General features: G+C 35.5%; 1 protein-coding gene across 2 annotated transcripts in view; it reads left to right on the forward strand.

Moving 5' to 3' along the window:
• Positions 1–15227, forward strand: part of LOC134746125 (dual oxidase maturation factor 2) — an 81878-nt gene that overhangs the window by 10421 nt on the left and 56230 nt on the right. For both annotated transcript variants that reach the window (XM_063680402.1, XM_063680404.1), the window contains exon 2: positions 1356–1514. The gene's annotated coding sequence lies outside the window, so the exon portion shown is untranslated. The remainder of the gene's footprint in view (positions 1–1355; positions 1515–15227) is intronic.

The raw sequence follows: 15227 nt of genomic DNA on the forward strand, positions 1-15227 counted from the left end.
TAATTTAAGCAGGTTTTATATGACGGTCACCCGAAAGACGGTCAAGAGTTTTGGCAGAGGGGATAGGATATGAAAGGTTGGTCCTTTTACTACCTCTAATCCTCTGGGATGTAACGCTAAACTGTGGCTAAAAGTCAACAATTGATGAAGAGATTGGTTACTTTATATTAGTGTTATTATTTATTTTGAGCCTCAGAAACCCAATAGCCTCAAAATTGTTTCTGTTTATCAGAAATGTATTCATTATATACAGAGCGTTGACATTTTAAGTGCATTGTGATGTAGTAGTTTACATTGCGTTGCAATCGCCGACGATAGGTTCCTCCTTATAAAGTACCGTCGTGAATGTCACATCGTGATCCAGAATAGATGAAAAGTGCTCTATGTGGATTATGAGAATTACTTTAAAGTAATAAATATAGATAAATCTCGTCAGTAACCAAAGGCCATTACTAACGGCTACACTTAGGTTAGTAATCTTACATTTAGGTTAGTAATCTTCTAATAACGATTCCGTAAATATGTTACTTACGTAAAGATCTTTTATTTGATTCGAGATGTATTAAAATTGTTGGTTTCAAGTCAAACATTACAAGGTTAAGTAACCATGAAGGGCATTAGACTCACTAATGGAACGGTCTTGAGTTGCTCAGGCTTCTACATTCCCGCAAGAGGTTCATGTTCATAGTGTGGAGAACAACAATTTTCATTGTTGTTGCTCAAGTTCATCGTAGATTAAAGATAGAGCCACTGAGAATACAGTGATTAAAGCACAAAGATAAATTATTATGCATTACACAGTGCGCAAGAATCGAGCCCTGTCCAGGGTGCGTAGCTAACGTGCAATCGTTAACGCTCCGTAGCGAACGAAACGCAACTGTCACTGTCGCACTAGTGTGGAAGAGTGATAGAGAGAGATGACTACGATACTCTACGAAGCGTTAACGATTGGCACGTTGGCTACGCGCCCTGTACTTTACACGCAAACAACCAACTGAACCATTTCAATCAATTCAACCACTCAACCAGTCAGAAACTGAATTAACATTTCGAATTTACTGCTGTTCTTTCTAGCGACCTTCATATTTGTTTGTTTATAAGATTCGATTTTGCACATAAACATCACCACTAATAATACTTACATTTGAATAATGGCTTGACGCTTATGCCTGAGGAAATGAATACTACCAATATAAAGTGGATTATACGTGTATCGAATATTCTATTATAAATTCTACGTGTTTCGTTTTAGTTTTTCAAATATAAAAAGATTAAGAAGCTTCCTAATAATTAAAGAAAATAAAAAATATATCTAGTAGTTAAATAATTAAGTAATGAGTTATTTTTTGTTACAGATGAAACTGCAAGCAGCGTCATGATCCCAGAATCTCGCGTGTATCTTTTAAAAATAAAGTGTCATAAGTGATTCAAGTGAAATGAACAGTGAAACACGTGACTGTTTAACACGTGGAAATGAAAAGAGAAAAGTATAAGTTCTCCGTCTCGGAACTTAGGTAAGCAAATTTTATGCACATACTCGTATCTAGTTATCAGATTCATTAGGAGTTTCACCGTATTTATTCATTATCTTCCTCGCGTTATCCCGGCATTTTTGCCTCGGCTCATGGGAGCCTGGGGATAATATAAATCCATATTAAAGTAATATAACAAAGTAATATACACAAGCCTTCTTGAGCTTACCGTGGGGCTTAGTCAATTTGTGTAAGAATGTCCTATAATATTTATTTATTTATTATAACATTTTTATGGGGGGCTGACTATTGGGAACTACTTTTTTGTACAAAATCCCATAGACAGCCTCCCTGGCTGACTACTGGGTTTGAGGTAGTAATTTTAAAAAGGTCGTCATCCCAGAAGTCAGCCGAGCCGAGGGAGGCTGACCATAGGATTCAAGTTTTTTTTTAAATCAAGTACCTTTAAATAATACATTATTGTGACTTTATTTGATTAATATACATCAAATACCCAGTAGTCAACCTGTGGCTGACCACTGGACACTGAGATCACGGAACTCAGAACCCACTAGTCAGCCGTTAAAATGTCATGGCTGGACACTGTATGGGTACCTACTTAAAGGCTGTCTATTGGTACACAGGCTGATAACTGGCAAAAAGGCCCTTTCACTATATTTAATGGAATATTTCCAAAAGCAAAATTCCGCTTGACAACTAATCCCAAGAATTGACGTAGGCACTAGGTTATCCGAAAGCGACTGCCATCTGACCTTCCAACCCAGAGGGGGAACTAGGCCTTGTTAGGATTAGTCCGGTATCCTCATGATGTTTTCCTTCACCGAAAAGCGACAGGTAAATATCAAATGATATTTCGTACATAAGTTCCGAAAAACTTATTGGTATAGTGTGAATCTTCTCAAATCACCCTAATCTGTTAAACAAAAGCCATTGTTTCTTATATGTGATCGGTCGGCCATTGTGTCTGAGCGCGTGGCAGAGAAGATTCATACTATATGGCCGGGGTTTGAACCCGCCCCCTCCGGATTGAAAGTCGCTCGCTCTTACCGCTAGACCACCAGAGTATGTATTGCTAATGAAAAAGGTTACGTGTCTGTGTAAAGAATTTGAAACATGACGAGTCATCTGCTTGAGTCACTTTTATTGAGATCAATAGTCCTTAACCTTTCGTATGCTTTCGTATACATGAAGTTGTCACGATTGCTATTTATATGGCATTTTTTGACATACGCATACGAAAGGTTAAGGGATTGAATTAATATTTATACCTAAATTTTCTAACCTGAAGGTCAAGTAATTGACAAAATGGAGGTTTCGTTAGCTTCAATTACTTAATGTTGCTACAAATTCCATTTAAAATGCAAAAACAAATTACACTTCTTCATATTTACCTATCTTGATTTCTAGATTCCTACAATTAATTTGAACCATCAGATTTGCAGATGAATTGATAAAATCAGTTATCTTCTACTTCACCGCTTAAATTACGTTTTTTGAGCAGATTTTTTTAGTATTAATTTGTATGTATAAGTCTGTATAAGTAGTTATAAATTGCTAGATTTAGAGATGTAGGTACCCGTACTATGAGGTCTATGAGTCACCAGCTGACAGTGTCAAATCTGACATATACGCCAACGTCTACGTAATTTTCTTTCTATGTATCTCGCTCGCACCTCGCACTAATATGCGAGTACGAGCGAGATGCATAAAGCTACGTTCTCGATAGCGTTTGTCAGTGCCAAACTGATGGTAGTCACAACTCACAATGTTTCTTTGTTTTTTTTTTTATCATACAATACCTACCACCTACTGTGTTCTTCTGCAGTAAAAGTACCCATACCTTTGTTTTCCGATAGATATAACACGGGTTCTATTCAGATAGTAATTTCTTGATATTTATTTGTAGGTAATGGATATGATCTATACAAAAATTGCACTTGCAATCTCCAGAAGTATGTTCCTATCAACAAAAAATTGATTTCATAGAACAAAATAAAGAGTATCCGTGCTGCGTAGGATAAACATAAATCTACCATTGACTTATAAATCAATATTGAACGATTAATTCAAATTTGGTTCCGATGATTTTTCTATGGATGTCGAAATAATTACCCTGTTAACATTGAGAAAATCATTAATGATTATTAATTCACGAAACAAAACGTCAAAGCGTAACCGTTGCCTTTAACCCACACAGTGCGTCTTCCATCAATGGACCCTGTATTACCATCACTTAACTAGCTAACGACTCCTATAAACCAGTGTGCATGTGAGCTAAAGACCGCTTAAGGCGCACAGTATCCTGAAAAGTTTTTTTAGACCAATGATATCTTTAACCAAATCAAAAATTTGCAATTATAATGTTCCTCTGACGTTTTCTTTTGATAATTTAGTAAAACATTAAAGATTACGCCAAAAAAATATTTGGCCATTACCATTTAACTTGGTTAAAAGTGTTAAAACCTAATGCATTTTTACTGCTCATTTGAGAAATATTTGTAAGTATATTTAATTATTTCAATTTACTAGCTTTTTTTCTTAATTTTTTATAAGCATATCTGACAAAAAGTACCTACTGCCGTTATTGGAATAGGTACCTACCGATATTTAGGAGATCAGAGTTCGCACCAAAGGATATAATACTCACTAGGGTTCGCACAAACGTGTCTGATTACTCAGATTACAAGGGAACGCTCGTCTGCTATCGGAAAGCGATGGCAATAACAAGCCAGCTGATTTCATGATGATATAATTGCGCTGGCAGCTGACGTAAATTCTGGTAAGGCTCGCGGTGAAAGTGTCAACAAACAAGCTCAGAGCCCTGACACCGTGCACCGCCACGGCTCACGCTGCAAATCTATGTTACCATTTATTCGAATATAATCTCTAAAGCAAGTAGATAAGGTCTTAATCTGTAACTACCCTGTGCATAGTGTGTATCACAGGGTTAACCCTAGAGTAGTCGCGTCTCTCCGTGTAAAGCGAGTGCTCGCGTAGGGAATGGGAGGCATTTTGCCGCCCATAAATAACATGATTTTTTTGTTTAATATAATCTTTACTAAATCTCTTTGTAATCATTTTTATGGGATACAATAAATCAAATACTGTTAGAAAAAGTAACTTCTTAAAGTTTAATACTAAAAGTACATAAATTTTTTTTTGAGGAAATATTAGGACAAAATTTTGAAATTTTAACACGGCCTTCGGTTTTACTTACATAAAAAACGGGCCAAGTGCGAGTCGGACTCGCCCACGAAGGGTTCCGTCCCATTATGCAAAAAACGACTAAAAATCACGTTTGTTGTATGGGAGCCCCCCTTAAATATTTATTTTATTCTGTTTTTAGTATTTGTTGTTATAGCGGCAACAGAAATACATCATCTGACATGACATCATTTTAGACAGACAGACAGACAGACAGACAGACAGACAGACAGCCAGACAGACAGACAGACGGACAGATAGACAACGAAGTCTTAGTAATTGGGTCCCGTTTTTACCCTTTGGGTACGGAACCCTTAAAAAGAAAAATTGATATTTTTAACAAAATTAAACGTTTTGATTATCTTCTGTGTGCATTTTAGCAAAACAGTCCTGGTACATGAGTATACAATATACGTTGCACAGTAACTTTGCACATATATTGTGCTCTTTTTGGACCTCCTATTTTCCTTGGACGGGCATAGTGCACATAATGTATCTTCTCTACCTGGGGGTGTATTTTGGTGTTCAGATGACACAAAACAGGGGATTTGGTTTCTCAATTGTTACTCTAAAGTTAGTATTTACGTTAGATCTTTTGATTATATATGGTATGAACATAGTCCAAGGAATTTCTTTCAAAAAGTTTCGTCACAATAACACGTGCTTAGTATTTTCAAGAAAAAAAAAGAGAAAAAATTAAACATCTATCTATTATTTTTACTTTGCTTATATCAAAACAATATTAAACTTATTTAAACTTTCACGATTTTTACTCATTATTATTTATCTCCACGGGACTTAATCGCGTAAAATAGTTTTAAAATGTACCTCCGACGTTTCGAGGACGGCGTTGTCCCCGCATCGCAGCTGTCAAGAACCGTCAGGTGAACAAGTCTGCCGTTGCTGAGCATTTACTAGAGTCAGGGCCAAACCACTGGATTGAGCTTCACAACCCTAGAATACTTTCTACAGATCGTGGGTTTTATAGTAGAAAAATCCGTGAAGCCATTGAAATCAAGAAACATAGAAATTTCAATCGAGACGAAGGTTTTAAGATCTCATCCACATGGAACCCAGTCATTAGTAAGTGTAAGCGAAACCAAATATCGAAAGTTGAAAAATCGAATATTGTGAGTGTTGTGTGTCGACCCGGTAGCATCCCTAGTGCGCAAAACGTTCAAGTTAATAAACAAGACCAAGTGCGGGTAGTTCGAAAAACTCGCGCGCCTAGAAGATGTTGATGTCAACTTTAGCCAGTCTTCTCCGAGACCACGGGGACAACGCCGTCCTCGAAACGTCGGAGGTACATTTTAAAACTATTTTACGCGATTAAGTCCCGTGGAGATAAATAATAATGAATATTAAACTTAATAATAACTTTAAATAATTTAACTTAAAAAACAAAACGTACCCAAATTTTACTTACGTGAGTAGTCGCGCAGGCAGTGAGCAACTTGCCGCCAAACGCGACACAGCGGCAACAACATTTGCTTCTTGCAGTCACCTACGCACGAAATTTTTCCAAATTTGGGAAATAGAGAGGTAAAGAACGAGAGGGCAGCTACTAGGACGCATGGCCTTGACAAACGAACCGTTTTCAAGTAATCACGGTTTTTTCGCCGCGGGCGGCAAAATGCTCACAGCGCGAGCACTAGGGTTAACCAGCACCTTATAGAGTATTCTAGTTTACAAATTCTCCTTTAGAAATCAGCAAATTGCGAGCGTAGGAAAAAGTACAAGTATGTACGAATTTGACTTTTAATTAAACCAAATGTGAATCTGGAAAGTGGAAAGAGCTATGAGATTGTTGCTACAGATGTATCAAATATACTGTAGGTAGGTATTAGGTATGCACCGACTGTTTAAAACTGCTAGCTATCTTACGTCATATAGCCGTGGCTTTGACTATGTAACTAACCGCAAACTCCTGGCATAATCATTTATGTTCAGCATAAAGCATTTTCCCTAGGCGCAGGTTTATAATTTATAAATTTTATCTTGGACTCGCGCTACCGCCACAAGTTTTCCCCTTCTGGCACTTTTAGAAAGTCAAAATCAGGTCACAGGTCATATTTCTGACTATGACCCTCAAATTAGTACCGAAGTCCTTTACCCGGTTATTTTGCCTGCTGAAGAAAGCCGGCTTTCTACCTCGAATTACACAACGGCGGGCGCGGCAAGGTCGTCGTTGTTGACGCGCCTTTGTTTTATTTTTACGGCCAATTTGGGCGCGATAGGCTCAGCGACAGGGTCACAAGTGTCATAACTGAAAAACGACGATGGACTTTCAGCACCTATATGCAAGTCTCACATTTTCCAACTCTTACTTTAGCTGCATCTGAAAGGTACCAAACTTTTTGACAGCAAAGCTAAAGTTATTACTGAGGCCAGATAACTTGTAGATAGTATAACAAAGAAAACATAGTAAATTGTCCTACATGGAGAGTAAACATATTTGATTAATTATGAACCTATGAAATCGAACCAAACTATTCCTAAAGTCGACCTAGTCAAACTTTTTTAAACCTTATAACCTCAGCAATGGGTGGTAAAACTTTACCATGTTAGTACATTCTGCATATTTAATCTATGTTTAATGTTAGATTCGCATCAGTCATGACCATTTTAAGCGTGCTGCGGAACACGACGCAATTTTTCAATGCCGTTTTAACAAATTTACGTTTTTATTACTACGGATCCTCTTTTTAGCATCCCAATTTTTTGCAACAGCTCAATCAGTGAACTGGAACTAAATTAGTTTTAAAGAAAGAACGAACAGCTTCATTCACAACTTTCAATAGGTTTTATTTTTAGTCTCTTATAAAGGTGTCCCTTCATGCTCGCAACTCGCTTGGCTATGGCTGTTGTATTTGCGAAAATATGGCTGCCTCACTGGAAAGTGATACAACACGTATATTTGAGGAACTACAGCCCTGTGTGAATTATTCAATAATATTAACAACACCTATGTATCTGGATAAAAGCCAAACCTAAATATTTTACGTATATTACCCGGCGGAACGCCGTAGTTTAGCTGCACCAGACATCGCCAAGAAGCTCAAAAGAGATCGGAATTAGACCACACTGATTTTTTATCTTCGTGGGAAGGAAACAAAACACGGTTCTTCTATTCATCATCATCATCATAGTCTTTTATCGCCCACTGCTGAGCATAGGCCTCTCTTCCAGTACGCCACATCCCGGTCCTGAGCCAATCTCATCCAGAAGTGATCCGCAGTCTTCCGAATGTCGTCCACCCAACCCAACGAGCCAACGGACGGAGCCAACGGAGTTCTTCTATTAAAAAAGTATATGTCTCAATGTCATTGTAATATATGGACCCCAGGGTAGGCGAAAATAGAGCAAAATGTTTGAAGAACAAAAACATAAATAGACGTATAGGAGACCAGCACAAGCACTAGAAAAGGATATTGATTATTTATGTTGAAAAAATAGTTATGAATAAAGTATCAAATTAAGGACAGGTCATCATGCTCGGGCGCAGCCGACCTTGAGTCGCTCACCTCGATGAGCAGCCAACAACCACATCTCGCGCAGGAAACAATCACGGATAATAATCGGACCTCTTCCTTGCACTTAGTAGCACGAGCACGGACGGAAGCGCCATCAAAATATACAATTATTATAAGTGATCAGACCTCATGGAATGATATTTAGTTGTACGATTAGCTAGTTCATCTTGCAATACTTGGTATTTCAGGATATTTATATTAAATAATATATATATTAGAAAATTTACATACGTTCCGGAGTCTACATACTTTTACAAATTATCACCGATTTTGCAGTTTTTAAAGATACATTATATAATTTATGGTAATCAGAATATCCGGTGGAATATTGTTTCATATTTCATTAAGTAATTGATTGGTTTGGATTGTTACCTTGATGAAATTATCTGTGAATATATATAGGTAGCTTTAACTTATTTATTCTGAAACCTTGACTAATGATATAAGTATCATGATTTACGTATTATTGAAATATAATATTATATCATCAGGTCATTACATATAACCCAACAACTTAAATCGTAGTCTGAATAATATTTCGTTGGTAATAATATTTCAAAGGCGTTAGCCGCCTTTTTTGCCAGGATTTAGCCAGTACCGTAATTATAACCGGAACCGGAACACACATTTCTTATATCAATTTACCAATCGCGAATAAGGTATCAGCCAATAATTCTTATTATAAAAACGATCACGTCAAATGAAATGCAAACACCAGTATTCTTCACAAAGCTTACAGATTACATTACTTCAAACAATGCAGTACCTATATGGACTATATGTCTAATCTTTGATAAAGCATAGCTGTTATGGATCGGGAGGTCAAGTTATAAAAGTGACGAGAGTGCAGTAAAGACAATGATTTTTGTGAACGAAGTGAGCGCACGACACATGGTATTTCCCATAGTGACACGAACACGAAGCCTGGGTGGTATAAGTAAGCACCATTATGTAAGAAGGCAATGAGGTCACTTGCAAAGAAAGCGCCCCTGTGCCAGCATGTCCCCACTATTTTGTAGAGTTAGGAACTGCGTCAACAAACGTCATTTTATTGTTGGTTTCATTTGTCGATTACTTCATCTTTATTGTTTTAAAAGTAAAATGAAAAAATAATGACAATTATTTAAAATTAATTTAATACAGATAAGATTGAAAACCTTAAGTAGGTACCGGAAAAGATGACAGGCGGTAACTACCTCGAAAGTAGTCCCACGCAGCTTAAGATTACTGTCAGCGCCGGAATTCACCAACCAAAAAATTTAATAATAATACTGACTAGTAGTAGTAGTAGGTATAGCCAACAAAATCCTTAGAAGTTATAATATTTACCTACTCAGCAATGGAAGTATTACACAGAACTTTTTGTTACTTTAATGGCTTTAAGATATAATTAATACCGATCTATCCATAATCGGTAATAATCCAATAACACACGCGTTAGCAGATATTCAATAACACATTATCTAACGGTTTAATAGGTACTTAAAGAGATATATATGAGATAACTTGCCTTTTTATGAATTTGTTTCACTTTGATATATTATTATAAAGTCTTTTGACATAAATATTTATATTTGACTCACTTCTATTCGAATTTATTTCCGCTGGAAACCTCTTACTCTGTAAGAGTAGGGGAGAGTGGGTCACAGGGAATCACTTTTTTTGTAAGAGCTTTAGTTGCGACATTTTAACTTCTCTCTTTTTTTTATCTAAGCCTAGAGTATCAATCTGACTCTTAAACCTTATTAAGGAAAAAGCTGTAAGGAAGCTAGAAATAAAATAAGATGAGATTTATATAAAAGTGGAGAATAATTCACTGTTACTGTATGGGTAACAGTGGCTCACTGTCCGATTAAACGAAGCGATAAGAGCTGTTGCCTTGTTTGATTGCATTTATCCATTACAATATATTAATTTTTACGATATATATATATATATGTGCAAAATTTTGATCACATCCGTTGATCATTAATTTTTCATAGTGTGCGATGATTTTTTATCTTATTTTTTGCATACTGGCTACATATTGAAGAACAGGGATTTTGCTCTTTGTGTGGTGATTTATATTAGTACAAAACTAAAACTAAAGCTTCTAGAAAATTAAAGAAAACTTTTTGTTTTCATGCCCGAATTGTTTATTTACGAACATTTCGATTTCGATGATACGAATACGACGACGATATATATATAGAATACGATGACGAGAATAGTATCTCTATACTGCACTTTAGTTTGAAAGAAAAATGCTATGCTACTAACTACCTACTAATGCTGAAAGAGTTATGTTATGAGGTTATGTATAGGTAGTAATACATTAAATACCTAGATCTTGTTTCGTTAAATAACAAAATCCGCTGCTTTAATTACCATATTTATTTACAGTTAAATATTACTTACATCGAAGTGGTCTTCACACATAAAAACATTTGTATGCGCTAAAATGCACTTTGGGGTCTCTTCGCGCTAGTTTTAAACACATTTTTCTTTTTTTGGGATTCGTTGGAATGGAAACAAACGATTTGTCTGGATTTTTTATAGTCGTACTTGAACATTGCGGCACTATTCTTTATTATTCTTTATTCAAACAAACACAAGTATAAGTTTACAGCGACCTACGCCAAGACACTTATACTGTTAATACATAGTCAGTATCATAAACATGTATACATTTTTCGAACTACGAGTATCTCTAGGAACTTAAATTAAACATACATACTACAAAGTTACATAGGTAGAGTTTAAAAAAATCCTGACACTACTTTGTAAGGACGGCCACTTGTCTGCGAATATGTCTGCGTTTTGGATTAAAGCTAAGAAGTTATTTAGTAATTCTATTGCTCGGTACGTGGGTGCGTTTGAACCGTGATAGGTGCGGACATTTGGATATGCGAAAAGGTTTCTGGCTCTACGTGCGCTACGCCCTATTGCAGCTATGTAGTTGTCTGGGGTAAAAATACGCATACGCTCCAGAACAGATGGGTTGTCAATTTGATTTCTTAGAAGTATACACCATTTATATACCATTTTACAGTGAAATTATGAATTCAATGCACATAAACCATAAGATTAACTAAGGTCATTGACTGAGTTTACTTGCGCGTGACGTCACACGTGATTAGCCCCTTTGCGAAAACAGCGTTTAAGGCGCGTTCAAAATAAATAAACTTTAACATTGTTTTTTTATATATTTAATACAGGAAATTTCACGGAAATATCGATGTAGTGTAATTATTAAGTCATAAACAATCAATTAAAACCATTTTTAAAAATTAGTCAAATAGCCTATAATACAAAAGGTAATCACGGTTTATATCCCGGTTAATATAAGTCTAGTATATACGCTAACGTCTACGTAATTAACTTTCTATACATCTCGCTCGCACTAATATGCGAGTACGAGTGAGATGCATAGAAAGTAAGTTACGTTCTCGGTAGCGTTTATGTTAGTGCCAAATTGGTAGTAACCACACAGTTTCGTTGTGCGATGTCAAAATGTATGTAGGTAACATATAGACGATTACGTGGATGACATTACACTTGAGTATTTCGAAGAAAGGTCAGTTGGAAGTGGTTCTCGATCGCTTATTCATAATCCGCGCGTTATGCAGATACGATTTTAACTTATTAATTAAAATATGACTAAATATCAATGTTAACTTTTAATTAAATAGGCAAGTAATTTTAACTTTCTTCATCCAACACAGAAAAATTGTATCCGTGGTAACGTATATCCAGATATCAGCTAAAAAACATGAAAAAAAATGTTTCAAAAACATTTAGAAATGTTGAGCTAAATTCTACTTAAAAACAGAAACCTCTTCGTATTTCTTATCAGCTATTTAATTCAAATCTGCCTCCAAAACCTCTCATATGAGTTGAGAAAATGATTAGGACAATAGTTTTTATTAGTATGCTATAATATTAAATAATAAAATAGAAATTTTGCATTTTCTTACACTTAGTTTAGCAGCAATTTGACTGCGTTTCGTCTTCAATAGTCGTAACTGGAGAAACCACATGCCAACTTGCGTTGCACAATACCTGTTTCGCACATGTCATTGGTAAGTGCACTTTCTTTGTTCCGTGACTCGCCAAATAAAACATTTAGCACCTGTACCACTATAACTAATATTATATCTATGTACCTACTTATTTTACTTAACCAGGGCCAATAGAAAGTTTTAAAAAGGTAAACAAACACGTATGACAGAATTAAGTAAAACTTTCACGAAGTCTATTTTTACTGAAATATGTATGAATAGTTGACATATATTTCATTTCCCCTCCTATCCCCTGAACATTATCTAGAGAATGAGGCTACTCCGAGAATGTTCGGCAATTTGATTAGGTATTACTAAAAATAACCTTGAAAATATACAGGGTGATCTTAGCCATTGGACAAACCCTGAAATCCCACGTAGGGTTACTTCTCAAGAATGCTCGTTAGTATTTTTTTTTTAGAACAAGAGAAAAAAAAAATTTTCAAACAAAAATTAATTCCAATGATCGACAACAAAAAGAAACATACTGTATTAATCATTGGCAGTGTTTTTGTAACCGAAAATGTGCGGCAATGATGACATTTGTCAAAAGTCAGAATCTTATTAATGTCATAAATAAAAAAGATAATCTATAAGGTCGAAGAAGGTTTCATACTATTTATTACCTCAGGAGCTACTAACCCATACAGGCTGCTCCAAAGTGAAAAATCGTAATTTGTTATTTTTCTTCGCAACCGCTTCACCGGTTGTTATGATACTTGGTATACTGATTCTAATTCTCGTGTCAACTAGTAAACGGGAATGTTTGCAAATAACATTGCTATCAAGCCATAGGATTCCTCCACCAACACTAATATCCGGACATCCAAGCTAGTCAATAATTATGATTAGTGAACGTCATAAGGTTTTTGCTCACAGTGCTTAACGCTTTATTCCTAATCATACTCTTGGCCTTAATTACGGTTATTAGCGCTTTGACTTTTAAACGAGGTGTCATTTTTCCCGCTCTTATGAAAATTAGCTTTATACCGTACATACTACTGCAACGGCGATATATCAGCATCATTTTGTGCTAATAATAAATTACTTTATACAATAAATATCAAAATCATATTCTTATCATATTCTTATTATTTATTTTTTCTTATTATTATGGTAGATAATAGAGAATATAAATTCGAAAAAAAAAAACAAGGAGACGATTAGTTAAACACTAAGTCTCAGGCGTTGATAGGAACCTATCTGTGGATTTCCATCAAAGAAGGGTTCTTATCCGCATGAAGCATTCAGGTATCGTTTCATATTAGTTTGTAACTTTAGTTTTTTTTACCAATTGTATTAATGCCAAAGGCAGTAAGTAACTACAAACTGAGTGATAATAATCAGTTTCTGAGTATTTGCGGATGACCTTACTTTTATACGAAAATAAATAGGTAACACTGAGATAATAGTGAGTTATTATTATTATATATAAATACATACTACATCCGGATTTGAGTTAAACATGAATATATATACTTAGGTGTTAATATTTTTTTAGTTCCCTAACAATGGCGATTACCATGAGCAAATTGGATACCTTCCTACATTTTTCGAATGGTGGTCAAAAACTATAACTACATCTCTGTCATCTAGTATATGAGAGATAGAGAGACTGTAAGCTGCATGTGGTCACCTTTATAGTGGCTAAGCATCTGGGATAATTTATAGATTTGCTGACATAACCCAGTCACTGTTGACCACCGAATGTCAATATAATACATACGTTAATAAATGTTTCTGTATTGTATTGCTTAATTTACCATGGGCTATTAGGAAATCGTTTATAAACATCAATGTCACATACGCTCAATCATGTTTAACTAAAAACTTAAACCTTTTTAACACACGCCTACACTTATCTACAACACGATGTTATTTGGCAACAGATAGAATTTCGCAAGTACTTATTACATTGCTAATTGTTATAACGATGAATGTTGATTGAAGACGAGCCAAATCAATAGCAAAGACATGTTTAAGAGTCCCCGGCAAGCTCGGCCGAATTTCACCGTCCCATACAAACGAAGTTTCGTTCTCATTTTAAAACTATGTGGTGTATTGTAATGAAACTTTGCACATACAATGACATGAGGTATATCTAGGTCTGTGATTAGTTTTTATAGCTATAGTATATAAAATACACGAAATAGAGCAAAAACAAGATTTGTATGAAAAACTTAAATTCGGTGTATTTTATTTACTATGGTATCTGAAGCTACATAAACTAATTACAGACCTAGATATACCTTATCCTATTGTACGTACAAAGTTTCAGAGTAAACTAGCTAGTCGTTTTAAAATGAGAGCGTAACTACGTTCGTATGGAGAACCGAGCTTGCCGGGCTCTTAATCAGGTTTTTTTGTCAATTTTCAAATTGACTGGGGGCCTAATCAAGATGAAAATCGTACATCGACGAACGTCAAACGAAACGATAAAATGTATCGAACTGACAGATGTTACGAAAAGGCGCGTGATTATTTCCATACATTATTTGTGTTTTGAGTGGCGTTATCTATCAACGATTATCATCTTGGCTAGTACCTGTGTTGGTAAGTTGTAAAAATCTTCTCCCAGTAGATCTGCACGCTCTTCTAAGGCCACAAAAGTGCTTTAACAAGTCATAAAGTAATCCACTTACTTTTCGTAAGAAGAGGTGACCACTGTCTAAGCAATAGGAAGAAACATGGAAGAAACTTAAAAATCAACCAATTTGAACCGGAAATGCCCAATTAGTATCACGTTGCGTCAAAATACTTAAATTTGGAATATTTTTATATTTTATAAAAAAATATGTATAAAATATCATCAATACAAAGTCGCTGTAGTAGGTATACCTAGATACCTATGTCGTGCTAGTAAAGTGTAAAATGTTGCCATTCCACGTCAGACGTTGATAACGTATATTATACTGTGACAATTCTTAAAAAAACGCATTTAACTGATTTGCAAGACC

Source organism: Cydia strobilella, chromosome 12 (genome assembly GCF_947568885.1).
Source record: "Cydia strobilella chromosome 12, ilCydStro3.1, whole genome shotgun sequence".
Classification (NCBI taxonomy): domain Eukaryota; kingdom Metazoa; phylum Arthropoda; class Insecta; order Lepidoptera; family Tortricidae; genus Cydia; species Cydia strobilella.